The 26,826-nt window shown below is 43.1% G+C and overlaps 1 long non-coding RNA gene across 2 annotated transcripts; it reads right to left on the reverse strand.

The window, feature by feature from the left end:
* Positions 1–1,014: 1,014 nt before the first annotated feature.
* Positions 1,015–22,195, reverse strand: LOC125358629. 2 transcript variants are annotated; one of them, XR_007212344.1, is made up of 5 exons: positions 15,932–15,942; positions 14,075–14,087; positions 12,946–12,948; positions 2,839–2,845; positions 1,015–1,169 (listed from the first exon to the last, which is right to left on the reverse strand). It is a non-coding gene; the product is annotated as an uncharacterized LOC125358629 (long non-coding RNA). The 2 variants fall into 2 exon arrangements; XR_007212345.1 differs by lacking the exons at positions 2,839–2,845; positions 12,946–12,948; positions 14,075–14,087; positions 15,932–15,942 and adding exons at positions 20,028–20,031; positions 22,185–22,195.
* Between the last annotated feature and the right edge of the window lie 4,631 nt (positions 22,196–26,826).

Here is a 26,826-nt window from a genome sequence, read left to right on the forward strand (position 1 = left end):
CAGTAGAGTTACAGCTACATAAATCAGGTAATGAGTACCTTTGTGGACAGTGTCACCCTTCCCTTGCTCTCTCCCAGCTTTTCTCTCTTGTTTCCACCCCCACCCCATACTTTTTTTTTTCCAGGAAGTACTTAATTTATTAAGCTACTGCTTTTCTTTTTTTTTTTTCTCAAATTTTTATTATCAAACTGATGTACAGAGAGGTTACAGTATCATACGTTGGGCATTGGATACATTTCTTGTACTGTTTGTTGCCTTGTCCCTCATGCCCCCCTCCCTCCCCCCCTTTCCCTCCCCCCCAGGTGTTCAGTTCACTTACACCAAACAGTTTTGCAAGTATTGCTTTTGTAGTTATTTCTCTTTTTTTACCCTGTGTCTCTCAAATTTGGTATTCCTTTGAATTTCCTACTTCCAATACCAGTAAACACGGTTTCCAATATACTCAGATAAGATTACAGAGATAGTGTAGGTACAACCATAGGAAGGTGATACAAGAACATCATCAATAATAGAAACTACACATACACATAGGAGATTCCTCAGAAGGCTCAATATAGAACTCCCCTATGACCCAGCAGCCCCACTGTTGGGTATCTATCCAAAAGCCCACAAACAAAATCACAGTAATGCCACCAGCACAACAATGTTCATCGCAGCACAATTTGTCATAGCGAGAAGCTGGAACCAACCCAGATGCCCCTCCATAGATGAATGGATCAGGAAAATGTGGTACATTTACACAATGGAATTTTATGCCTCTATCAGAAAGAATGAGATTGTTCCATTTGTAAGGAAATGGAAGGACTTGGAAAAAGTTATACTAAGTGAAGTGAGCCAGACCCAAAGAAACATGGACTCTATGGCCTCCCTTATTGGGAATAATTAGTACAGGTTTAGGCAAGCCATAGCAGAGCATCACAAGGCCCAATAGTTATACCCTTAGGAACACATAAGATGATGCTAAGTGAAATGAACTCCACGTTATGGGAAAAAGTGATATAAGACCGTGGTGATTTTATAGCATCCTGGGCATTTCACATCCATGAAGTAGGAGTTGGGGCTCTGCACCAGGCGCTTCTTCTTGTGTTTCCTCTTCTCCTCTTCAGGAGAGGGATGGAGAAGATCCTTTGGGAGAGGCATGTTCTCGGGAGGAGGTCGTCACCGCCGGACTTGATATACATTCTTTATACGACCAACAGTAGTATGGTGGGATCATAAGATGGTCTATTTTCAGTTTTTTGAGGAGCCTCAATAATGATTTCCATAGTGGTTGTACTAGTAGTATACATTCCCATCATCAATGGTGTATAAGGATTACTTTTCCATCCCCACATCTTTCCCAGCATTTGTTATCTTGATGATTGTCATCCAGGGATTCATGAAGAGATTCAGCTGGCTCTTGATTTTCTTTCTCTTATCCTCCCTCCCTCCCTCTTCTCCTCCCTCCCTCTCTCCCTTCCTCCCTCCCTCCATTCTTCCTTCCCTCCCTCCCTTTCTTCCTTCCTTGTCTGTCATTCTTTTCTTTCTTTCTCTTTTCTTTTAATGATAAAGTCTTATTGAATTCAGGATCTCAGGTTTGCTAGGCAGCATTCTTCTGCTTACACCACTCTGCCAGCCTATGATGAAGTCTTATTGGACTTGAACTTTTTTTTTTTTTGGTCAGTAGTGGGGCTTGAACACAGAGCATGGGTACTGTCCCTGAGCATTTTTGCTCAAGGACAATGTTCTACCACAGCTCTACTTCCAGTATTCTGGTGGTTAATTGGAGATAAGAGTCTCATGGCCTTTCTTACCTCGGCTGGCTTCAAACCTCAGACCTTAGCCTCCTAAGTAGCTAGGATTACAGGTGTGAGCCACCAGTGCCTGGCTTGGACTTGAACTTTTGATTTTCTTCCTAAGTGCTAGGATTACAGGTGCACACTACCATACTGAGCTCTGGCACTTTTTTCCTTTTCTTTTTTTTTTATTGTCAAGATGATGTACAAGATGGGTTACAGTTACATACTTAAGGTAGTGAGTACATTTCTTGTCATACTTGTTACCCCCTTCCTCATTTTTCTCCCACCTTCCCTCCCCCCATTCCCCCTGCTTTCATCATTTTTTTTATTTCCCAATGATGGATAGCGTCATTCTAATCTATAATCCTTATGAACTCTACGAACATTAACAATAAAACATTTTTCCAGGTCAAGTGATATATACATTTCTTTTCTTTTGCTTAGTATAATCTGTTCCTACTTTTTCTCTCATGTCTTCCCTCCCCCACTGCCCTTAAGTTGCTTAGTTCGCTTTCATCAATGTCCACTGAAGCTGTTGGGCCCCTCTACTGTATTTTTCCTCCCGTTTTCCACTCATTCTGTGCCTTCCTCACATTTTTTCAAATTCCATTGTATATAGGTACCACATTTTTTGGATCCATTCATCTGTAGTAGGATATCTGGGTTGTTTCCATATCTTGGCTATTGTGAACAGTGCAGTAATGAACATGGAAGTGCAGGTGTTGTATTGTTGTATTCTGGATCCTGTTGCTCAGGGTAGATGCCTACGAGTGGTATGGCTGGGTCACAGGATATATCTATGTTTAGTCTTTTGAGGAACCTCCAGACTGCTTTCCAGAGTGGTTGTACTAGTTTACATTCCCACCAGCAGTACAGTAAGGTTCCTCTTTCTCTGCATCCCCTCCAGCATTTGTTGTTGCCTGAGTTCTGAGTATAAGCCATTTTGACTATGGTAAGGTGGTATCTCAGGGTTGTTTTTATTTGCATTTCCTTTACTGAGCTCTGGCACTTTTTAAAAGTTAAATAGTTAGTGCACAATGCAATATTCCTATTTTCCAACAATGATCCTAGATAAATTAAACACATCCACACAAAGATTGTTACATGACATGTCACAACCATTATATTTGTAATAGCTAAAATAAGAAACAATCAAAATGGCAACCAGTTGATGATGTTTAATGAAATTGTATATGTATATATAACTTAAAGCAACTCAGAAATAAAATTAAATGCACAACTGAAGAAAGTAGCAGAAAACTCTGAAATAAACTATGCTGAGTGAAAGACACCAGAGACAACCAGCTATATGCTGTATAATTCCACTTACATGACATTCTAGAAAAGGCAAACCCAGGGATAGAGAACAGATAAGAGGTTTCCAGGGGTTAGGGCTGTGAGAATAGAATTGCTTAAAGCCCCTTCTCATCCCCACTAACAAGTTTCAATGGTGCTCAAAATGTTTGTTATCTTGGTTGGTGTGATTATATATCTCATCAAATTCATATAACAGTACTCTTTAAAAGGGTGGGTTTTTTTCCTGACTTATATAACTGTAATCCCTCTGTATATCATCTTTATAATAATAATAATAAAATTAGAAAAATTTAAAAGTGAGCTATCCTCAATAAACTTGATTTCAAAAAGTAAGAATAAGAAAATCCAGGAATGATAACATATATTTGCAATTCCAGTATCTTAGAAGTTCCAGGTCAGCCTGAGCTGTATAACAAAACTTTAAAAACCAAAGAACAAACAAAAAAGATAGTTCCCACATAAGCACTTGAGAAGAAACGTAGTGCAACATCTGCTTCATATTGGAAATGTACCACATTTCTATGTCCATTCACTCAACTTCTGAACAGCCAAGCAGATCTGATCATCAAATATTTATATGTATGAAGAGAAAGAGCTAGAATCATGCTTCACCCACAGAGGGAGAGTTTACTTTCTAACCTTGCATATGTTTATATGAAAGTTTTAGTATATGCTACTTAAATTTATAATTAAAAATGTAAGATTTCAAAAAAAATTCTAGCAACTTTAGGAGTAAAGAAGAAGTAAAGAAAAGTTGTCTCACTTGCACATCCCAAGTCTTTACCTCACAGGCTACAGGAGCAGACAGAATTATTGATAGGCCCTGGCAGAGACACAGAGCTCTGAGGCTTGTCTGGCCCAGAATTAATGGTGATTCAGTTACACAGAGGCCCTAGTCACCTTCTGCTGGCAGCAGCATCAGCAGGCAGGAAACAAGACAGGACAGCTGAAAATCTGAGGAGAGTGGTAGCCCAAATCTCCCTGTCCCCTAGCAGTTACAGCTTAAATCAAAGGCCGGCAATGAGTATTAGCAAAGCAAAGCCACCTAGAGGCCTACAGTGAAGAAACTATATTTACTGAATTCCTGTTAGTTATCCCGCACTTTTAAAAAATAAAGTCATCTGTGCTGCCTACACTAAGGACATGATATGGGTATGGTAGGTAAATAATTCTCTGTTTTCTTTTATAAGATCATATCACTTTTTATTCCATTTGAAATATAAAGCAATGAACTAGAATTATGAGTCTCACTTTACAAACGAGAAAATTGAGGATTGCGCAATGTTCAAGGATGGCAGCAGAGCCAAGTTCTTGACTAATAGGCTGAAATGACTGAAGAGACTGGGCTCTACAAGTGGCCTGATGACAAACCAAACTACCACTACTTTGGGAACTTGAGGGGTAGACATCTCACCATGGAACATCAGGCAACCTGTACCTAAAACCGAACTCAGAAATGCTGCAAGTCTAAGAATATTTCAGCCAGAAAATGGAAACTACATTCTTGATAAAGAGCCCAGAAACTCATAGCTTTTATGGAAAGAAGACAGAGAAAGTCCAGACCTTAAAGGAGATCTTCAATGGTTCAAAGGAGACTCAAAGAACTGATGGCGCTTGTCCATCCTATGTCCTCCATTTCATCCCTCCCAATCCATCATTTCCAGCTGTACCCTTATTGGAGAAATGGGTCCTCTTGTATTTGAAGGGATTGGATGGGGTATGAAGAGGCCCATGAAACAACTTGATTTGACTCAAGGCAATGTTCAATGCTTGGATCCAATCTCTGCACAGTAAAAGTGTAAATCAAGGGCAAGTAGCTGTGTTTAGTAAGGCCTTAGAAACCCACTTGTTGGGCTGGGAATATGGCCTAGTGGTAAAGTGCTCACCTCGTATACATGAAGCCCTGGGTCGATTCTCAGCACCACATATATAGAAAAAGCCGGAAGTGGCACTGTGGCTCAAGTGGTAGAGTGCTAGCCTTGAGCAAAAAGAAGCCAGACATAGTGTTCAGGCCCTGAGTTGAAGCCCCAGGACTGGCAAAAAAAAAAAAAAAAAAAAAAAGAAACCCACCTGTTCCCAGCACACTGTTTAGCTAATGTTGGATCAAGACTGTAAAGCAAAGGGTAAGAAAGGATCCTGCCCTTGCCAGGTACAACTGTGCATTAGCTCCCAATCCTGTGAAGAGAGGTAGTTTGGTCAATGCTGTTTAGGAAGCAATCACAGAAGAGATGGAGAAGAGCACACATAAGCATGGAGGCTCATAAACACTGGGAGCCTCTATAATCACTAAGACAAGGAAGAAGTCCCATTCTGTAGACTGTGATGCAACAAATTCTTTGAACCTGAGGCCTCAACATGGCCAGTATTTTATCTATTCCTTAAGACCTTGAAGATTCAAAAACACTCAGCAACAGGGCAGGCTTATGTCCAAAGCCAAACTGTTTATGCTCGTGTATAATGGGATAAGAGTGGGTTATTGTTTTGTTTTGTTTTTTGCCAGTCCTGGAGCTTGAACTCAGGGCCTGAGGACTGGCCCTGGCTTCTTTTTGCTCAAGGCTAGCACTCTACCACTTGAGCCACAGCTCCACTTCTGGCTTTTTCTATGTATGTGGTACTGAGGAATCAAATCCAGGGCTTCATGTATACCAGATGAGCACGTTACCACTAGGCCATATTCCCAGCCCAAGAGTGGGTTATTGTTTTAAGTACTTAGAGAGATGAAATTTTTTCCATTCAGTTATCACAGTGTCTGTGATCATCTGTTTCCTTACTTTCAGAGTTACAAATATAACTGTGAAAAATTTAAAAACATGTATTCTCAGGAAGTAGATGGATAAGGCTAAACTAGGAAAGACAGAAACAGAAAATCAATGATTCAGGAAGGTGAGAAAGAGGGCAGAAGCTTCACTCATTACTTACTCTTTCAGCAACTACTTACTGAATTTCCAGAGAGCTGAGATTGAGTCATGAAGAACTCTGGAAAGAAAGCACTCAAAGACAAAGGTACAAAGAACATCAGGAACAAAGGTTCTGGGGACTTGCATGCTTGGTATGTTCTAGAAACAGAAAGGAGACCCTCTGGCTAGAGCAGATTGGGTAGAAGGGACAAAGAATGAAATGGAGCCCAAGAAGTTGCTGTGGCCAGATCATGTGGAATCTGTAGGTTGTGGCAGGGATTTGGGTCTTGTTCTAAGATAGAAAGCCTGCTGGAGGCCTTGGACAAGGTCATATAATCTGCAAAAAAGAAGCAATTTGACTTCTTCCTTTCCTATTTGTATTCCTTTTATTTTTCTCTCTTGACTTATTGCTCTAGCTAAGAATTCAAGAACTAAATTATTAAGAATAAAGAAAGTGGATACCCTTGTCTTGTTCCGAACTTTAGAGAAAATGGCTTGTTTTCCCCTGACTAGTATGATGTTAGCTATATGTTTATCACATGCAACCTTTAGTATGCTTCCTTCTATCCCCAATTTTATTAGGGTTTTTATTATTAAGGGATGTTAAATTTTTTCAAAGGGTTTTTCTTCATCTATTGAAGTGACTGTTTATTTTTGTCCTATATTCTGTTTATACTGTGTCATATGTTTCTTGATTTGCATATATTTAGTCATCTTTGCATCACTGGAATAAAACCAATTTGATCATGATGTATTATCATTTTAAGTTGTTATTAAATTTGATTGAGAATTTTTGCATCTGTGCTTATCAAAGAAATTGATTACAATTTTCTTTTTTGTTGTGGTATTATCTGGTTTTAGAATAGGGATAGCACTGCATTCCTGGGATAGTTTGAGGACACTGTTGTTAGTTATTCATTAGAATCTGATAGAAATCAGCAGTAAATCTGTTGCTTCCCTTCAGAGACTTACTTCTCACAAGCTCTTGCCCCCAACATTCTTTCTGCCAGCCCTCCATACTGTAGGGTCATACAACCTGGTCCATGTCTTGAGCTCAGCACACTTTCCTCTGAATGTGGTGTCACTATGAAACTTACTTCTCTAGCCTTCAGATTTCCTGTGCTTCAGGTATACTTGAAAGTAGAAAGATTGCTTTCTCAGATACTTAAAGCTCTCTGGAAACTGGTGGGTCATGCCTATAGTCCTGGCAATTCAGGATACTGAGATCTGAGGATCACAATTCAAAGTCAATCTAGGCAGTAAAGTCTATGAGACATTCACCTCCAATTAACTAGCAAAAATCCAGAGGGGAAGATGTGGTTCAATTGGTAGAGCACCAGACTTGAGCAAAAAAGCCAAATGAGAGTTTGAGGCCCCATTATAGCGTGCACACGTGTGCACACACACACACACACTTAATACTATGAACACATGAATATGTGGATAAGCAGATAAGTCTAATCTTATAAAATTATCCAGAAGGCTTGTTAAAACAAATTTCTGAGTTTCTGACTCAGAAAGTTTTGAAAGTTTGTGGGAGAATAACTTCTCTGATCAGTGGAAAACTTAGCCTCTGCACAGTTACTCTGATGCCTCATTAGCACACTAATAGGTCTTGGGGAAAAATCTCCATTAAGGGTCTCCTGTGTTTGATGGCCAAAGGAAGCCACCCTTGTCATGAGATTTCCCCACCCCCCACCCCCAAACAGAGCTTCCCTGGGGAGACTTGCTTGACCAGCTGCCTTTAGTGAAAGCTCTTCACTGTAAATAGGGAAGACTCTTCACAGTATATAGGGAAGTCTCTTCACAGTTAATAGAGAAGTCTTGGTCAAAGTCTTGAGGAAATAGTAGCTAGGTGATAAAGTTCTACCTTGACTGGTCTATTCCTCTATTTTGATATCAACAATCTTTGTAGTAGCCACTCTTTGAAGCAGCCACTCTTTGTAGTAGCGAAAACTTTTGTATTAGTTTCCTTCCTCCCAGTAGTAACATCCTCAACTTTTTTTTTTTTTTTTGGCCAGTCCTGGGCCTTGGACTCAGGGCCTGAGCACTGTCCCTGGCTTCTTCCCGCTCAAGGCTAGCACTCTGCCACTTGAGCCACAGCACCGCTTCTGGCCGTTTTCTGTATATGTGGTGCTGGGGAATCGAACCTAGGGCCTCGTGTATCCGAGGCAGGCACTCTTGCCACTAGGCTATATCCCCAGCCCCAAGCATCCTCAACTTTTGTCTTTGAAATGGATATCATGCTGTATTAATTTTTACCCTTGAAGTTGTGAATTGATTTCTAACCCTATATAAACCCTGGCCCTCCTGAAATAAAGTGTGCATTGGTCCACTCACCTCTGCATCCCTCATGTCCTGACTACGGTTGCAGTTATCCAGGTCTAACAAAAGTTGGATGGGATTCCATTTCTTATATATTTCCAAGTAATGTTCCTGCTGCTGCTGGTTCATGGGTCTATATTTTAAACTACTGGTCTAGAGATTAAGTAAGAAAAAATGTACTGTCATTGATTCAGTTATTGGGGCATCCCTTACCTGAAGACCATTTTCAGCAGGAAAATTTAGAGAAACTATATCTTATCTGGTAAATTATAACGTCCCTAGGAAATTCTCTTATTGGTCATGTTCTCTTATCTTTCCCCATGTTCTTTCCCTCCTTTTAAACATATAACCTATCTTAAAAGTATATTTGACCCTGGTTTTTTTTTTTTTTTTGGCCAGTCCTGGGCCTTGGACTCAGGGCCTGAGCACTGTCCCTGGCTTCCTTTTGCTCAAGGATAGCACTCTGCCACTTGAGCCACAGCGCCACTTCTGGCCGTTTTCTATATATGTGGTGCTGGGGAATTGAACCCAGGGCTTCATGTATACGAGGCAAGCACTCTTGCCACTAGGCTATATCCCCATCCCCTTTGACCCTGTTTTAAAGGATGTTTGTTTACAATTATATTTCAAAAGTATGTTTGATTGTTTTTAACAGCTTTTGTTTATAGTTATATCTCACTTTTCAATGCATAACTTCTCAGAATTTAAACACATTAGAGGAGTTCTGTGCTTTACAAATTCCAAAGCACATTTTTAATTGAGGCCAACTTAAAAACACATTACATCACCTTTTTGCCCCTTATGTGCTTTTATTTCCTTTATAATTCCCCACTGGTTGAATTTGAACAGTGCTTGAATTAGAAACTCTACATACCCAAGACAACTGATAAGTGGCAGCAATCTAACATGCAAATCTCCTCCTAAAGTAATTTTCCATTTTTATGCTGCCCTATTTCAGTCAGTCTAGGAGATTCCTGGAAAGAACATATGCTAAAAGCTTATATTAGTATTTTGGCTCTATAACCAATTCGTTTTACTTTTCTTGGATTGTTGTCAACTCTATTTGCCCCAGCTGAGTCACACTGTTAAGAAAGCCAAGATGATTTACATTCATCCTAATAATTGTAAAGTATTAGTTCTAATATACAATTTTAAACATATTTACAGAAAAAAGTCATAAAACTAATCCAGAAAAATAAAGAATTTAAGGAATTAAAAAAGACTTATGGAATGTCATTTAAGTGAACAAATATTCCTATTATGAGAATTTAAGGTTAAGAAAAAGGGAAAGGCATTGAAAACTTATTTCATTAAATAATACCCTAAAAGTTTCCAAATCTTCTAAGAGCTATGGATACCCAGATTCAAGAAGCTCAAAGATTCCCAACTAGTGTCAACCAGGTATATTCCAGTCATATAACAAGGCATATTACAGTCAAAATGCCTGAAGCACAAGTTAAGATTGGGGACAGAGTGCTATTCTTGGTGAAAGAGTGCTCACCTACCATGCATGAGGCCCTAGATACAATTTCCAATACTGCAAAGAAAGAAAGAAAATACAAAACAAAGAACAAATCCTAACAACAGCAAAAGTATCACTAACATATAAGACAATTCCCATTAGACATATGCAGTTTTATCAGCAAAAACTATACAGGCAAGAAGAGAAGAGATTATTTTCACTCTACTATCATTCAATTTTTAATGTATTTTAATTGCACCATAGTAGTTCACATACACATATATCTGAATCAGAATAATCCCTTCTGGTGCTCGCTTTTCCCTGTCTTCCAACTTTCTTTCTTTTTTGGTCAGTCATGGGGCTTGAACTCAAGGTCTGAGTGCTGTTTCTGAGCTCTTTTGCACAATGCTAGAGTTCTACCGTTTTGAGACACAATTCCACGTCTAGTTTTGTGGTGGTTAATTGGAGGTAAGAGCCTTACGGACTTTTCTGCCTGAACTGGCTTTGAACTGCCATCCTCAGATCTCAGCCTCCTGAATAGCTAGCATTACAGGCATACGCCACCAGTGTCCAGCCCAACTTCTTGTCTAACAACTATCAGTGAGATTTCTAATACCATCTTATTCACAGTATATACATAGACACATGTATTTTCATATCATTTGTTTCTATCATTCCTTTCTCTCAGTGCTCATTTTCATTTTCCCAATTAAGTTATATGTGACAACACAACCTCAAAGTCTGTGGGATATAGCAAGAGCAGTATTGAAAGGGAAATTTATAGAGCTACCTCAAAAAAATCAAGAAGATATCACATAATCAAATTAACAGTGCATTCACACTCTTGGAAAAGCAATAACAAACTAAATCTCAAATCAGTAATAGAAAAAAAATAAAGAGAAGAGCAGAAATAGCTGTGCATGGTGGCACACACTGTGAACTCTCATACCACTCAGGAAGAAAGACACAGATAGAGCCAGGCTAGATACATGGTGAAACTGTGTCTCAACAAACCAAGAAAACCAGAGCAAACCAAGAGCACAAACACATTTGTAACTAAAAATGAAAAAAAAAACCCTTGGGCCGGAGGCATTGCTCAGATGGAAGAGAACCAGTTAAGCGCCTACAAGAAATGCATAATTTCCTGAACATACACAACCTTTTGAAATTGAATCAAAAATAGAAATTTTACAGCCAGATACTGATGGCTCACACCTGTAATCCTAGCTACTGAGGAGCCTGAGATCTAAGGATCACATTTCAAAACCAGCCTGGGCAAGAAAGATTGTGAGACTGATCTCCAATTAGCCACCTTTTTGCCAAAAGTGAAGCTGTGGCTCAAGTGGTAGAGTGTCAACCTTGAGCTAAGGGACAGTGCCAAGGCTGAGTTCAGGCCCTAATACAGTGCCTGTGCACACACACGCATGCACGCATGCACACACAGAGAATAGACCGGAGATGAGGTTCAAGTGGTAAAGCACCACCCATAAACAAAAAAAAAAGGTGAGCAAGAATGCAAGATGCTGGGTTCAAGCCCTTATACACACACACACACACACACACACACACACACACACACAGAAAATAAAAATTTAAACAACTCTGTAATAATAATATTGAAATATCAGTATTGATATTGATAACATCAATATTATTAATTAAAAATTTAAAATCTCTCATCTAAAAAGTATCCATGTCTCCTGGATTAACTGCTACATTCAAGAAAACATTTAAAGCAGAACCAATTTAAATCCTCCTCCTCCTCCTCCTCCTCCTCCTCCTCCTCCTCCTCCTCCTCCTCCTCCTTCTTCTTCTTCTTCTTCTTCCATAGTGGGGCTGGAACACAGGGAATGGGAGCTATCCCTGAGCTGCTTTTGCTCAAGGCTATTTAAATGGCTAATTGGAGACAGTCTCATGGGGACTCTTCTACCTGGGCTGGCTTCAAACCATGAGCCTCAGATCTTAGCCTTCTATGTAGCTATGATTACAGGCATAAGCCACCAGCACCCCATGTAAATTATTCCTAAGTTACTCAAAAACAAACTACAGAACCATTTCCCTGGTGAACACAGATGTAAAAATCCTCAATAAAATACTAGCAAACCAAATTTAATAGCACATCAAAAAGATCATACCAGCCAGATCAGGTAGTATTCACCATAAGCAGGGATTCAAGGATGAGTCAACATACACAAATCAGTAAATGTGATACAACGTATCAATAGAATGAAAAGAAATAAACCATATTATCATTTCAATAGTAGTCCCCTTCACACCAAATCTGTATTGACCTTGTCACTTACTACAAGCAAAAAATGCAGCAGAAATTACGACAGTGTGCCAGTTCCAGGCTTAAGTCTTAAGGAAAATCTTTGGACTGTTGTACTCACTGAAGTCAGTGGCTTTGTGCACAGGGCATGTCCCCTGCCAGAGAAATATCCTACTTGGTAAAGGACAACAATTACAATCTCTCATGTACAGGTGTGGAGAGACCAGTGCAGGAGCACTGAGCTGCCACAGTTGACCTAGCCTACTACTAGTAAAAGTCGGGAATGAACCTGGAATCTGACACAGACATTGCAATGAAGCAGACTGCACCCCCAGGGAACTGTGGATGTTCCTCAAGCAAAGGTAGAGTTACTACAGAATTTGAAGAATTTGGAGAAAGGTAGATGAAGGTAAAATTTAAAAAATGAAGCAAGCTTTTTTTTTTTTTTGGAGGGGGGGATGCTACTAGGGTTTGGACTCATGTGGGACACGCCCAGAAGTCAACCAGATGGCCCCGCCTGTTTCTCAGTCCTGGGGCCATGTGTGGCTAAGATGGCTCCTAACAATGAACCCGGAGGCAGTTCGGTGGGCTGTGACGCCCCCCCCCTTCCACCCTTCCACCCCGCCCCTTCCTGCCAATCTTTTTTTTTTGGCCAGTCCTGGGCCTTGGACTCAGGGCCTGAGCACTGTCCCTGGCTTCTTCCCGCTCAAGGCTAGCACTCTGCCACTTGAGCCACAGCGCCGCTTCTGGCCGTTTTCTGTATATGTGGTGCTGGGGAATCGAACCTAGGGCCTTGTGTATCCGAGGCAGGCACTCTTGCCACTAGGCTATATCCCCAGCCCCTTCCTGCTGATCTTTGACCTGATTGGCTCCTGTGCCCTATTTAGCTGTATGTACTTCCTCAATAAACGAGATCTTGCACCAACTTGACTCCCAGATGCATCTGATTGTCCTTTGGTGAGGGGGTGCTGGCTGCGGGCAGTCTGTCGGCCCTTTCCTTTCTTGGCTCGTCGGGTTGGGGCATACCTTTCCCATCTCTCCTGCAGGTTGGGGGAGCATGGGGGCTAAAAACCCCGGCAGACTCAGGGCCTTGTGCTGGTTATACCAGCTCCAGTCCTTTTTGCTTTCATTCTTTTTCCGATAGTTTCATGCTTTTTGCCTGGCCCAGCTATGCTCCTACCTATATTGCCTGTATAGCTAGGGTTACAGAAGTGAGATAGAGGGTCTCACTAAATTTTTATCTGGGTTAGCCTTGAAACCTGATCCTCCTGACTTCTACTTCATGAGTAGCTAGAATTGCATGCATGTACCACCATACTTTGTCTTATAAATCAAGGTCATCAGAAAACCCAGTGTAAAATGATACGAAGATCTAAACAATTATACGTGGGTCATTAAAAAATAAACTTTACAAGGGAAGATGGCGCCATCGCAATAGGGAGGCACCCCAACTCCCTCCAACCGAAGAGTGAGCTGGGCACTCCAGCACCCAACACCCCATCAAGAATCCAGCAAACCCAACAACCAGAAGCAACAGAGAAACACAGGAAATGAAAAAGAACAAAAAAAGAAGAACCTATAACCTGCACGGAGCCAGAAAATCTCCGGGGTACCCTACCATCCCCCACCTCCGCCGACCCTGGCCCGAACAGGGCCAGGCTGGGAAAGGGGACCCGGCGCCGGCAAACGGGGCCGTAGACCTTCAGTGACCAGAGAAGCAACAGCTGAAAAGTCACACCAGGAGTGCAGAGTCCAGACAGCAGGAGCTCCACGGTCCAGACCGAACAGCCGGGAACAGACATAAACAGCAGGGGAACTGGGCGGCGCAGATGGGGAGAGCAGGACAGGGAGAGCCAGGACCGCCACCACCAAACGACTGATCGCCAAACCCCAGCACCCCAGCCCTGAAAAGCCCACAGCAGCGCGGGACACACACACAATCCAGGACCAGTAAGTCCCCCATTACCCCCCCATGGGAGACCAGCTCTAGCAGAGACCCAAACCCTACAAAGAAGCTAGAACTCACTCCCTCCCCCTCCCTACCCCGAGGGAACAAAGGAGCCCCATATCTGGTGGCTCTAGGACCCTACAGCCTCTGGGAGGACACGGAAGCTAGCATAGGCATCCCCCAAAGCCCCAGCAGAGGAGCCTGAACCTGGCCACACTGGACCCACCACCTCCCCAGCAGGGGCCCGGGGACTGGTAGGCATTGGAAGCCCCACCTGAGGCACCTGGTCCTCGCGGACTTTTTGAACAACAGTCACAGGCTTGCTGGTGAGCAATACCAGGCCAGCAGGGACACCTGGGCCTGAACACACGGCCCCCTCACAGTGGAGGTGCAGAGAGTCTGTGGGCACCAACCCGCACCCAGACACTTGAACCTGCTGGGGTCTACACATACCGCCCCCCACAGCAAACTTGCGAGAGGGCACAAGCACCCTCCAACAACTTGGGGCAGCATGTCCCCAAAGGAAGCACTAGAGTACACACACATGTGCCCCCCTCCCCCCCCTGGAGGGCCAGCGTGGGCCAGCGTGCTAGCCCTCCAGCAGGAGGATCCCCTGCCCAACCCTCCGCAGGAGCACACAAGCGGGCAAACTATAACACCCGCTCTGATAGGCACACTCCGCACAGGTGGGCAAGGCACCCCAGCGGCTGCGCCTGCTCTGATAGGTGCACTCCACACAGGTGGGCAGAGCCCCTCAGCAACAGCGCCCGCTCTGATAGGCGCACTCCGCACAGGTGGGCAGAGCCCCTCAGCAACAGCGCCTGCTCTGATAGGTGCACTCCGCACAGGTGGGCAGAGCCCCCCAGCTGCAGGGCTTTGCTCTACCTCCATCTGCGTGGAGGTCCTGGGCTTCTCTGCCTCTTCTGTGTGGTCCTCTACCACCCTCAACACATCCCCTGGCCAGTAGGGATTAACTGCGGGAGCGAAGGCCATGTACAGCCTTGGTTAGCATGTGGTCGTGGGATGCCCTGCCCCCTTCCCATCCCAAGGAAGACACGGGCGCATGGGGTCCCAGAGAACCCTCAAGGGGTGTTCTGAGTTTAATAAGGGAGGGGCTAACAGTCTTATACCAGTAATGACACACGAAGGAGAGGGACTGGCCAGGAGCCAACAATAGGCAAATGAGCGTGTCCATCACGGTGATGTCACGGAACATCCTGCAGAGGCAGAGACTTCTTGGTTCCGCCTCTGGCTCAACTGGCGCCACCTGACACACATGCTCGCCATGGCTTCTCTTCCGGTTTAGAAACCGGAAGGGGGTGGGAGTGGCTAGAGCCACCCCAGGTCTTAAAGGAATAGCCATCCCCCACACCCAGCGCAGGGCCCGCTCTGATAGAAGCACCCAGCACAGGTTGGTGGGCCACCCCTCAACAGCAACACCTGCTCCCACAGGAGCAATCCAAACAGGTGGGCAAGCTGCCTCTCAGCAGCAAATCTCAATCTGAGAGGTGAACTCCTCTGACCACGGTACCAAGTGGGAAAAAGAATCAAAGAAGAGAAAAGTCTCCATGCCACGCTGAATCAGGGACCCACAAACCCCCATCAGGGGCACACTAGGGTCAGCACAACACAGCAGCAGGACACAGTCCTGCAGAGAAAGACACAGAACCTACCCACCCCCAAGTGCAGTGAGGGTGACTACCCCGGCACCAACCGAGATGGTCACGCTCACCCATTGGGCAGTAAGATTCAACAGCCAAACTCAAACCCAGAGACAGGACACAAACAAGTCTCCCATTGATGGACCAGCTGGAACCAGCACAAAGCCAACCCAAGAAAACCACCTACAGATCTCCAGATGCGCAAATCACAAAGAAATATTACAAATTTCATGACAGGGCAAGCCAACTCGCCAGCTCCAAAAAGCAGTGCGACTGAAGAGGAGATGGAGAATAAAAAAACAACTGAGGCTATGACAGCAGAAATGATGGAAAGCCTCAGGAACGAAATCAGAAAACAATTCCAGGAGTTTGGAATGGAAGTCTCGAAGGACCTTCAGGAAGTCAAGAAAGAAATGGAAGCAAAAATCGATACAGTGCAAACCTTCGTTAAAGAAAACCTTAACATCCTGAGAAGTGAAATGCATGAAAAAATAGATTTAAAATACAACTCTTTAAAGGAAGAAATTTCCACGATCAGAGCTAATCTGGCAACTATAAATAGCTCCCTGACATCCATAAACTCCACACTTGAAACCACATCACAAAGAATTGATCATATTGAATCCCGAATCTCTCTTTTGGACGACAATGTAGCCGATAAGGACCAGAAAATTACCACACTCCAAGAAATGGTAAAACTCCAGGGCAGACTAATCCAGGAGCTAGTGGACAAAGACAAGAGATATAATCTGCACATAATTGCAATAGAAGAAGGAGCCAAATACCAGAGCAGAGGGCTTCAACATATTTTCAATAGAGTTGTTGAAGAAAACTTCCCCAATCTCAATCTCACAAGGGACCTCACCCAGGTAACTGAAGCCTATAGGATGCCTGTCAGACCAGACCCTAGAAAATCCTTGCCCAGGCACATAATAATCAAGACTTCAAATCTCAAGAATAAAGAGCAAATTTTGAATGCAGCCAAAGCGAAGAAAGAAATTTATTACAATGGGAAAAGGATCCAAATCACAGCATACCTCTCTACACAAACCTACTATGCACAAACAGCGTAGAAGAACACAATCCAAGTTCTACAGGCCAACAATTGCCAACCCAGAATTAGATATCCAGCGAAATTAGAATTTACATTTGAGGAAAAAAACAGATCTTTCCATAGCAAAGAGGACCTAAAGGAGTATGTGAATAAAAAACCAGCCCTACAGCAAATTCTAAGAGGGGAACCCCACCCAACAGAAATTGTACAGGACACACAGACAGAAAAAGAAAGAAACTACAATAGCCAGAGTCCAACAGAAAGAGCGATTACAAATGGTGAAATATTGGTATTTGCAGGCAATGGTCAGAACTTGAACAAATAATGTTGAGTGACACAAGCCTAGAACACAGAAAACAAAGGGGCATGATCTCCTTGATATATGACTATTAAGGAGGGGGGAGGGGGAGACAGTAGAGACCAGGTCTGTGAAACCAAAAACTTCTTGTCAAATAGTATTTCCCACAGGTTTGGGTCAGCAACCCTACATTATGTAACTAAAACCAAACAATTACTCAACATATAAAGGTCAAAAATAGACCTCTCAGTGTATCACAATAACTCAAACGCTATGTATGTACGTTCATATAAAACAAGGATAAGCAAACCCTATTGTGGACATTACATTTAAAGCCCTAGGTGAATTTCCTTTGGCGTAGGTCACGTGGCTACTGTATATGTCTTTGGTACACTGTGTATTGTATATATGTCTACCTGACCTAGGGAAGGGAAAGAAAAACAGGTGTAAGATATGACAAGAAATGTACACACTGCCCTACTATGTAACTGTACCCCTTTTGCACAACACCTTGTCAAAAATTTTTGTTTAATTAATAAATAAATTATAAAAAATTAAATAAAATTTAAACTGGGTGCTGGTGGCTCATGCCTGTAATCCTAGCTATACAGGAGGCTGAGATTTGAGGATCACTGTTCAAAACAGGCAGGGAAATCCATGAGACTCTCATCTCCAATTAGCTACTAAAATATAAAAGTCAGAAGTAGAGCTGTAGCTCAAGTGGTTTCAGCTCCCAAATCTGTGCTGTGTTCCTGGCCGGGCAGTTCACTTTTTGCTTCCCCAATAAATCCATCTTTTTGCTTGAGACTGTCTCTGAGTGGTGGACTCTTGGAGGGACGTGGAATCCCCTCCCTCAAACCCCTTAACCTTGAGCAAAAAAAGCTCAGGAACAGTATCCTGACACTGAGTGCAAGCTCTAGTACTACACACACACACACACACACACACACACACACACACAGAGTAAGTAAGCAAATAAAACAAAAAGTTTAGAGATTATCTTAATGAGTTACATACAAAGCATTTGGACCGCACCTGTGGACTGAGTAGATGACAGGGGTTCAAGAAGGTTGACGATGGCACTGTCTACATTCCCAGGTCCCAACTCCTTAGTAGGCTGTGAACAGGACCATTTGAGCCCCAAAGTTTGAAACTAGCCTGGGATCTCATCTTTAGAAACAGCCAGGCATTGATGGCTCATGCCTGTAATCCTAGGTCCTCAGGAGGCTGAGATCTGAGGATCCTGCTAGCCCGGGCAGGAAAGTTTGTGACACTCTTATTCCCAATTAACCACCACAATATGGAAGTGGAGCTGTGGCACAAAGTAGTAGAGTGCTAGCCTTGAGCGAAAAAGCTCAGGGACAGCTACCAGACCCTGAGTTCAAGCCCTATGACAAAGAAATAAAAAAAAAAAAAAGAGCTAGTGACTCTCACCTGTAATCTCAGGAGGCTGAGACCACAGTGTGAACCCAATGCAGGAAGAAAGTTTGAAAGATTCCACCTCCAAAATAACATGCAAAAAGCAAGGCTGGAGGTATAACACAAGTGGTAGAATGCCAGCCAAGCAAGTAAGCCAATCTTGTATGAGACTTTATGTTCAAACCCCAATAACACACACACACACACACACACACACACACACACACACACACACAGATAGTAGGTTTGACAAAGGATGGGAGATGGAGGATGTGAGGGTGTGAAAAAGAATGAGGAAATGTAAGCACCTAGTCTAGATTCAAACTGCAGCAAGAGAGGCCCATTAGGAGACTAAAAGCCCGATAACAGAAATAAGACAATACCACACTTGGCTGATCTTGCCAACAAATTCAATGCCAACTGCCACATTCCAAGCCATCCTTTGTCAATCATTCTTTAAAACTGAAAAGCCACATGCCACATACTATAAGTTCACAAACCAAGAAAATAATTTCAGAGTATACAGGTCAGTGATATTGAGTAGTGAATTTGGATGTCAATTGGTTTAAAGCTAAGTGCTGTATAAAGGTTGTTCTACATCCAATCTAGACTGTGGAGGGGACCTCAGGGTCTTATCTCCTTGGGTACTAGGGAGTGTATCATCCGTGCAAAATATTGTGTCCAGAAATCTTTTGCATCTGAGTTACAGATAGAGGCTGTTTCTCTGAAAAAAGTGACTTGGCTTCTCCAAGCAAAAGCATGGTATGTCATGCTCAATGATAAAAGATTTTGACAATCTATCATTTCATTCATTCATTCATTTTACTCATTTATTAATAAAGAGTCTTGCTTTGTAGCCTAGTCTGGCCTTAAACTCTTGAATTTCCTACCTTAGTCTCTCATTACTGGAGTGCTGTGCTTACAGTGTACACCATTATGGCAGGCTTAATCTGGGGATTTATTTTTATTTGTGTGTGTGTACTTATACCAGTCCTGGTGCTTGAATTCAGGGCCTGTGCACTGTTTCTGAGCTTTTTTGCTCAAGGTTAATGTTCTACTACTTTAGCCACACCTCCACTTTCTGCCTTTTGTTGGTTAATTGAAGATAAGAGTCTCACAGAGCTTCCTGCTTAGGCTGGCTTTGAACTGTGATCCTCAGATCACAGCCTCTTGAGTAGCTAGGATTATAGGCATAAGCCATCAGCTCCTGACTCTTAATCTTATTTTAGAAAACAAAGATCTCCAATAAATAAGAAAAGTAGTTGTACCACTTACAACCGCAGTGCCTGAGGTGGTTTAATATAAGATGTCCCCTACAGGCTTATCTGTTGAATGCTTCCTCCCCAGCTGGTAGTGCTATTTGGGGAGATTGTGGAAACTAAGAGGTAGGGCCCAGCTGGAAGAGGTAGATCTGTGCTGCCTTCTTTACTTGCTGTTCACCATAAAGTGAAGGACCTACTTTGCCACATGGTCCCACCACCATGATGTTCTGCCAAACATGGGGCCAAGGAACCACACAACAAACTCTCAAAAAGTATGAGCCGAAATAAGCCTTCTTCCTTTAAGTTGCTCTCCAGGTATTTTGGTCACAGAGATGACAAAGCTAACTGATACAATGTCTGTAGAAAGAAAATGTTCTTGCTGATCACTTTGCATCTGGCTCTATCCTTATCTCACTTCAGTCGGATGGATGGCTGGGCAATTTAAAAAAAAAAAAAAACATTTTTAGCCTGGCCTTCTAATCCAGTGTTGATTCTTGAAGGGGGCCCAGTTTCTGCTGCTGTCAGATAAGCAGAAGAATCCCTGAGTCCCATTGACCCTCACAAATAAAAGAGATGATGATGCTTTGTACTCAGACACTGCATTTGGGGATTGTTCATTATATATAAACGAAGCATTGAACTAGCCGTGTCTGATGCAGACTTCTCTCCTGAGAGTAGGATATGCTTCCTCCAAATGAAATCATCCCAAAGAAGAAACCAGGGGAGAAAAAAATAAAGCTAAGCTAGACTAAGCACTTACTTAGAGACTGAGTTTAATGTTTGTTACTTCTAGGAGTCAGAGGAATTGTTGCCTTGTTGTGTGTAGAGGAGTGGTTAACAGTAGAGGACATAAGGGACTCTAGGTTGCTGGAAACATTATGCATCTTCATCCTACAAACGCAGTGGCTCCATGGACACAGCACTGTGTAAAAATTATGGAGCTCAACATGTAAATGCCAAGTGCAAAAGGGGGTCAGGAGCTCATTTTTATCACTAAGTAATGAAGTTGACCAATTCTGTGAAATGTATACCTGCCACAAACAGGTAAGTGAAAATGAGACATTATGATACATGCATAAACAAATTTTTATGCAGACAATAGTATTCATTATGAGTCTAAACAATGAGTGACAAGACACTAAGAAGAAACATGGCTGAGAGCAGAGAGACTATAAGTCACAGAATTGCTTCAGAGTTCGTACTTACAATTCCTATATTAATCAAATAAGTAGTGTAACAACTTAGGGCCATAATTGATTAGTCAAAATTATTATTTTTCACTATGTGGAAACTGACCTATGTAACTTGTGGGCAGGGATGGGAGGGAGAAACTAGAGGAAAGCAAAGGTGACATTGTTAAGAAAAAATGTATTCATTACCTGACTTATGAAATAGTAGTAACCCTTCTGTACAACACCTTAATAATAACAATAAAACTAAATTTAAATTGTTTTATTTAGTCTTTACTTAAATGTGTGCTTCTGAAATTACTCAGTGTGAGAGAATATTGGGAGGAATGACATTGATCAAGATGTATTACTCGGGCTGGGAATGTGGCCTAGTGGTAGAATGCTTGCCTAGCATGCATGAAGCCCTGGATTCGATTCCTCAGCACCACATACACAGAAAAAGCCAGAAGTGGCGCTGTGGCTCAAGTGGTAGAATGCTAGCCTTGAGCAAAAGAAGCCAGGGACAGTGCTCAGGCCCTGAGTTCAAGCCCCAGGACTGGCAAAAAAAAAAAAAAGATGTATTACTCACAATCCTATTTGTTGAATTAAAACCCTTTTGTACAACTAGTAAAAATTTCAAAATAAAACTAAAATAAAAAAAGTGCAGCTTATGTGCAGCAATCCTGGTGATTTCAAGGTGCTACTGGGTCATGGCCCCTTGGCTGGTTTCCCTTGCTCACTCCTCACAAATGAAAACACAGAGGCCTGGCTCTGGCAAATGGCTTGTTAAACATCCTTACTGACCACAGCCAATTTTCTCCAGTGTGTCCTAATAGAAGGGAGCTGTGGCTTGGATAATACCAACGAATAATCTAAAACTAATTTCTAGTTGTTTGGGGAGTGCACCATGTGACTTCCTGGCTGCTGACTGGCCCTGACTAATTCAATTTGGTCCAAATGAATGCTCCTTTCCTGAGCCAGCACCATGACCAGCCCTGGGCTGAAGTGGGGAAGGAAGGTGACCAAATTCAATGTTGACTGTGAGCAGTTCCCCAAACTGTCAGAGGCACAAAGTCACTGTGCAGAAGAGGGGACTTCCCTTATCCAAGTGCTCCAAATGGGGCCACGCTTAACTTTCTCTTGATGTTTTGCTGTGAGGGCTGGAAGCTTAAGGGATGACAGGGAGCAGAGGCACTAACAGTTACTGAGAAACTATATATGCCAGTTAACAGTTTAGGTTCCACATAACTCTACAAGTTAGGCTATTACTATGAGGAAACTGATTTTCAGAGAGGCTGTATACATCAAAGCAGACAGATGGACACTTGGGCTTTTCATCCCTAAAGCATTTGTGTGTGTGTGTGTGTGTGTGCGCGCACACGCGCACGCACGTGTGCCAGTCCTGGGTCTTGAACTCAGGACCTGGGTGCTATCTCTGAGCTTTTGTGCTCAAGGCTAGTGCTCCACCACTTCTGGAGTTTGGGGTGCTTAAATGGACATAAGAGCCTCAAAGACTTTCTTGCTTGGGCTGGCTTCAAGCCATGATCCTCAGATCTCAGCCTCCTGAGTAGCTAGGATAGCAGGTCCGAGCTACCAGTGCCCAGCCTAAAGCATTTTAATTTTTTTGCAATACCATTTGTCTGTCCAAGAAAGACAGCTGCAGACAGACTAGGGGACTGACTCCTGGTGAATGAACTTTGTCTCCATATTTTTCAGCTCTGTCTAAAGGCAGCACCAAAGAGATTTCCAGAAAGTGACTGTGGCAACCATGAGAATCTGTTTCCTACCCTAAGCTGTGACGACCAATAGCCCCAACTCTGCTCTCTGAGATGTCACCTGCATTTGTGCTGAGGCCACATATCCCACACATTCTGTCCCTCACCCACCATGCAATCAGTCCAGTCAGGATATGAAGTTGGGCCCATTCCTGGCTGACATGAGACTCCTCTGGTAGATGCCTTGCTAAACCTTCCTAGACTGTGCATAGCCTGGCTTGAGTCCCTCGCCCCTCTCCCCTCCTTACACACATTGGGTCTGACTCACATCACTATCCATGGCTCTCTCAGCCCTTTCATTCTCCTTTTCAGGTATCTCTGACAAACTCAGACATTTCTGTTAAAATATCATCTGTCTTTCAGAGGGCCTAAAGAAATGGCCCTCTGCAGTGGTGCCTCCATCATTTAGAGAGGGTCTAGGTGTTGTTGTTTAAGTTAGTTATGGGGCTTAAACTCAGGGCCTGAGAGTATCCTGGAGCTCTTTTGCTCAAGGCTAGGAGTCTACCACTTTGAGACACAGTTCCACTTCCAGTTTTCTGGTGGTTAGTTGGAGATGAGAGTCTCACTAACTTTCCTGCCTGGACTGGCTTTGAACTGTGATCCTTAGAACTCAGCCTCATGAGAAGCTAAAATTACAGTCATGAGTCACTAGGTCCCAGCTAGAGAGGGTCTTCTTCCCTTAGCAATCCTCACAGACTCACCCAGGAGTGTTCTTTACCAGCCTCTAAGCATCTCTCAGTCCAATCAAGTTGACAATCAAAATTAGCCATCATGGTTAATATGGAAAAATAACTAAAGATAATCATGAAAACTGTGAAAAAGAATAACAAAGCATAGTAGGGTGAGAGGATAGACATGTGATGGGTGGAGAGAGTGGAGTGGCAGGAATGGCACAAGGGCTATGAAAGGGTCTTATAAATGCAGTGGGTATAGATTTAAGCCTATTACACTAAAGTGTGAAAGAAATGCTTTCAGTAATTGGACCTAATTTTAATTTCAACCTCTACTTTGCCATGATGGAAACTAAATTTTCTTTAGGCCCTCAAGCCCTCAACCTCTCATATCCAGTTCTGCTCTAAGCATTGTTGAGTTAACTTAATTCCCATGCATCATTGTGGCCTTCTAATTCTTAATAGTTCATCTATACACTCTGCCATCCTTGCTTAAAGTTGCCTGCTGTGGTTTTAGTGATATAAACCCTCCTGGGTCACCTCCTCTCCAGGGAAATTTCTCATACTACATTGCTGCATGCTAGGTGTAAGCAAGCCCTTCAGGGGGGAAAATCACCAAGGAGCTGGCCAAACAGGAGCAAAATGATATGGGCCTGAAAGACAAGGGAGGTAAACCTGAGTTATGTAGGTTCACAGACAAATGGGAGAAGATGGTAACGCAAGCCTGCTATGAACATCCTAGTGTAATAGGGCTTGCCAAACCTCACCATCTTAGAGTTTATTCTTAGCTTCTATAACTCCATTTTTCTTTTGTGACTCAGTCTTAAAGAAAGGACTGCTCCCCCACCCGTGAGACTAGTTCCTCATGGTTTGACACTTAAGGATATATGTATCCATTGTCCACTGTTTCATTTATATTCCTAGGTAATGAATCATAGAGATGAATCATAGGAACAGGTTATGCCGCCCTCACTCAGTGCTTGCATACAGCATTGTCCAAGCTTCTGTAACTTTATGCTTGGCTTGCACCTGCAGGAAAGAACGCTTAGGGACTTTCCACCCCTGAGCACAAAGATGTACATCTTTTCTTGAAAGCAGCCCTGCAAGGAAACTCAGGAGTGCACTTTGGGGCACCCATCCGCCCAGTGTAGTCCTGGCTGGTAATAAAGACTTTCTATTGGCTGTCCTCTATGTCTGTGTGGTCTTTCCTGGTGGTCTTCCCCACAACCGAGTGACAGAGGTGCACACTGGACATAGAAGGAACACTTGAAGGGAAAGCTTCATGAAGATGAGATTGAGGAGCTCCTGAGCCCCACACATGGGAAGAATGGGTGGGGCGCACCTACAGCATCACAGCTGGAATAGCAGGAGCAAACCGAGGGCTAAGGGAAAATGGAATACAACTTCCTGGGTCCACTTTGACTCGGAGTGGGGAGACAATTCCTGGCAGTGGTTCAGGAACAAGGGGAACGAGCCTCAAGAGTTACCCAGTCAGCTGTTCATGCACTGCTCTATGGAGCTGGTCCCAATGGCCATAGGATGGAAGGAAAAAAATGGTGGATCTTGCAATCACTATGGCTCTTTCTTTCTTTCTTTCTTTCTTTCTTTCTTTCTTTCTTTCTTTCTTTCTTCCTTCCTTCCTTTCTTTCTTCCTTCCTTCCTTCCTTCCCTTCCTGGGGCTTGGACTCAGGGCCTGAGCACTGTCCCTGGCTTTGTCTTTTTTTGCTCAAGGCTAGCACTCTGCCACTTGAGCCACAGTGCCACTTCCTGCCTTTTCTGTATATGTGGTGCAGGGGGAATTGAACCCAGGGCTTCAGGTATACGCGGCAAGCACTCTTGCCACTAGGCCATATCCCCAGCCCCTCTGTAGCTATTTTTATTTCCTCAAAAACTGCAAGCAGATCCTTCAAGCTTTGAAACTAGAGAGCCAGGACTTTCCAGGACTTTTCCTAATCACAGGTTGGCCATACAATTTGAATTTGTTCTCAATCCTGGGGCTTAAACTCAGACCTAGATGCTGTCCCTAAGCCTTTTCTGATGATGGTCGGTGTTTTACCAGTTGAGCCACAGCTCTACTTCTGGCTTTTTGGTGGTTAATTGGAGATAACAGTCTCACAGACTTTCTAGTCAGGGTTGGCTTTGAACAGTGATTCTCAGATCTCAGCCTCCTGATTAACTAGGATTACAGGCATGAGTCACTGGTGCCTGGTTGCAATCTCTATTTCCTGGGGGCTCATTGAGACTAACTATCACTTCTCCTGGACAAGAACACCTTGAAGAGGAAAGAAGATGCAAGATTATCCAGTGAAAACTAACCCTTCCTATTGGGTATGAATATGAATGCATCCAAGGCATAGTTTTATCTCTCTTCTAAAGAAAGAACTTACAGAACCATCAATTTCTTCTTTCCACATTAGTCAATTTATTCAGATTAGCAGGTAAATGAAACCAGATGATTCAGATGCATCTCGCCTTCCACAGTAGTCAGTAATCAGTTTTATCAGGGTTACTCGGTCATAGTTATCCTCTGGAATGGAACTGGTTTCCAACTTTCCTAATATGTTTATATGCTATCCCATTGTAGTCATCTAAGTTTGCATTTATTTCAGAGTCACTTCTTCACTGGATTGCAGTTTCTTCACCGTCCAGCTAAGTCTCTTAAAAATATAGCAAAGGGCACAGCATTTAGGAGGTGATGCCAGAAAGATGTGAGTTTGAGGCCAACCTGGCTTGCAATAGCAAGTTTCACACCAGACTAGGCAACCCGGGGTTGGGGGTGGGGGAAGGGGGGGATTTGTGGATAGTGGCTCATGTCTATAATGCTAACTATTCAAGAAACTGAGAACAGTTTGGTTCTGAGAATATGGCTCAAATTCAACGTAGATAAAAAGTTCACAGGCTGGGGATATAGCCTAGTGGCAAGAGTGCCTGCCTCGGATACACGAGGCCCTAGGTTCGATTCCCCAGCACCACATATACAGAAAAACGGCCAGAAGCGGCGCTGTGGCTCAAGTGGCAGAGTGCTAGCCTTGAGCGGGAAGAAGCCAGGGACAGTGCTCAGGCCCTGAGTCCAAGGCCCAGGACTGGCAAAAAAAAAAAAAGTTCACAAATTTTTATCTCAAGATAAGTGTGATGGTTCACTGGTTCACAGACTTTTACCTGTGCTAGCTTCCAACTGTGATCCTCAGATCTCAGCCTCCTCCCAAGTAGCTACCGGTGTGAGTCACTGGCACCCAGATCCAGTTTTTTTGAATCCCCAAATAACCTCATAAAATATGAAACAAAAGAAGTCATTTCCTGCTGACCTCTTTAACCATGACCTCAGTTCTCCTAAGCTAGGAAAAATACCGTAATCTTTCAAGATTCAGTTTTTATGATTACCTACTAGTGTACATGACTAAACTAGAAGATACAAGATGTTTTATTAAAGTAGATATTTTACTATTAACATAGCTTCACATTAGAGGGACCCCCTTTGGGGGCACTACTGGGGTTTGAACTTTGCAACTGGTAGCCAGTTA

The sequence above is a fragment of the Perognathus longimembris genome, chromosome 10, assembly GCF_023159225.1.
Source record: "Perognathus longimembris pacificus isolate PPM17 chromosome 10, ASM2315922v1, whole genome shotgun sequence".
NCBI lineage: Eukaryota > Metazoa > Chordata > Mammalia > Rodentia > Heteromyidae > Perognathus > Perognathus longimembris.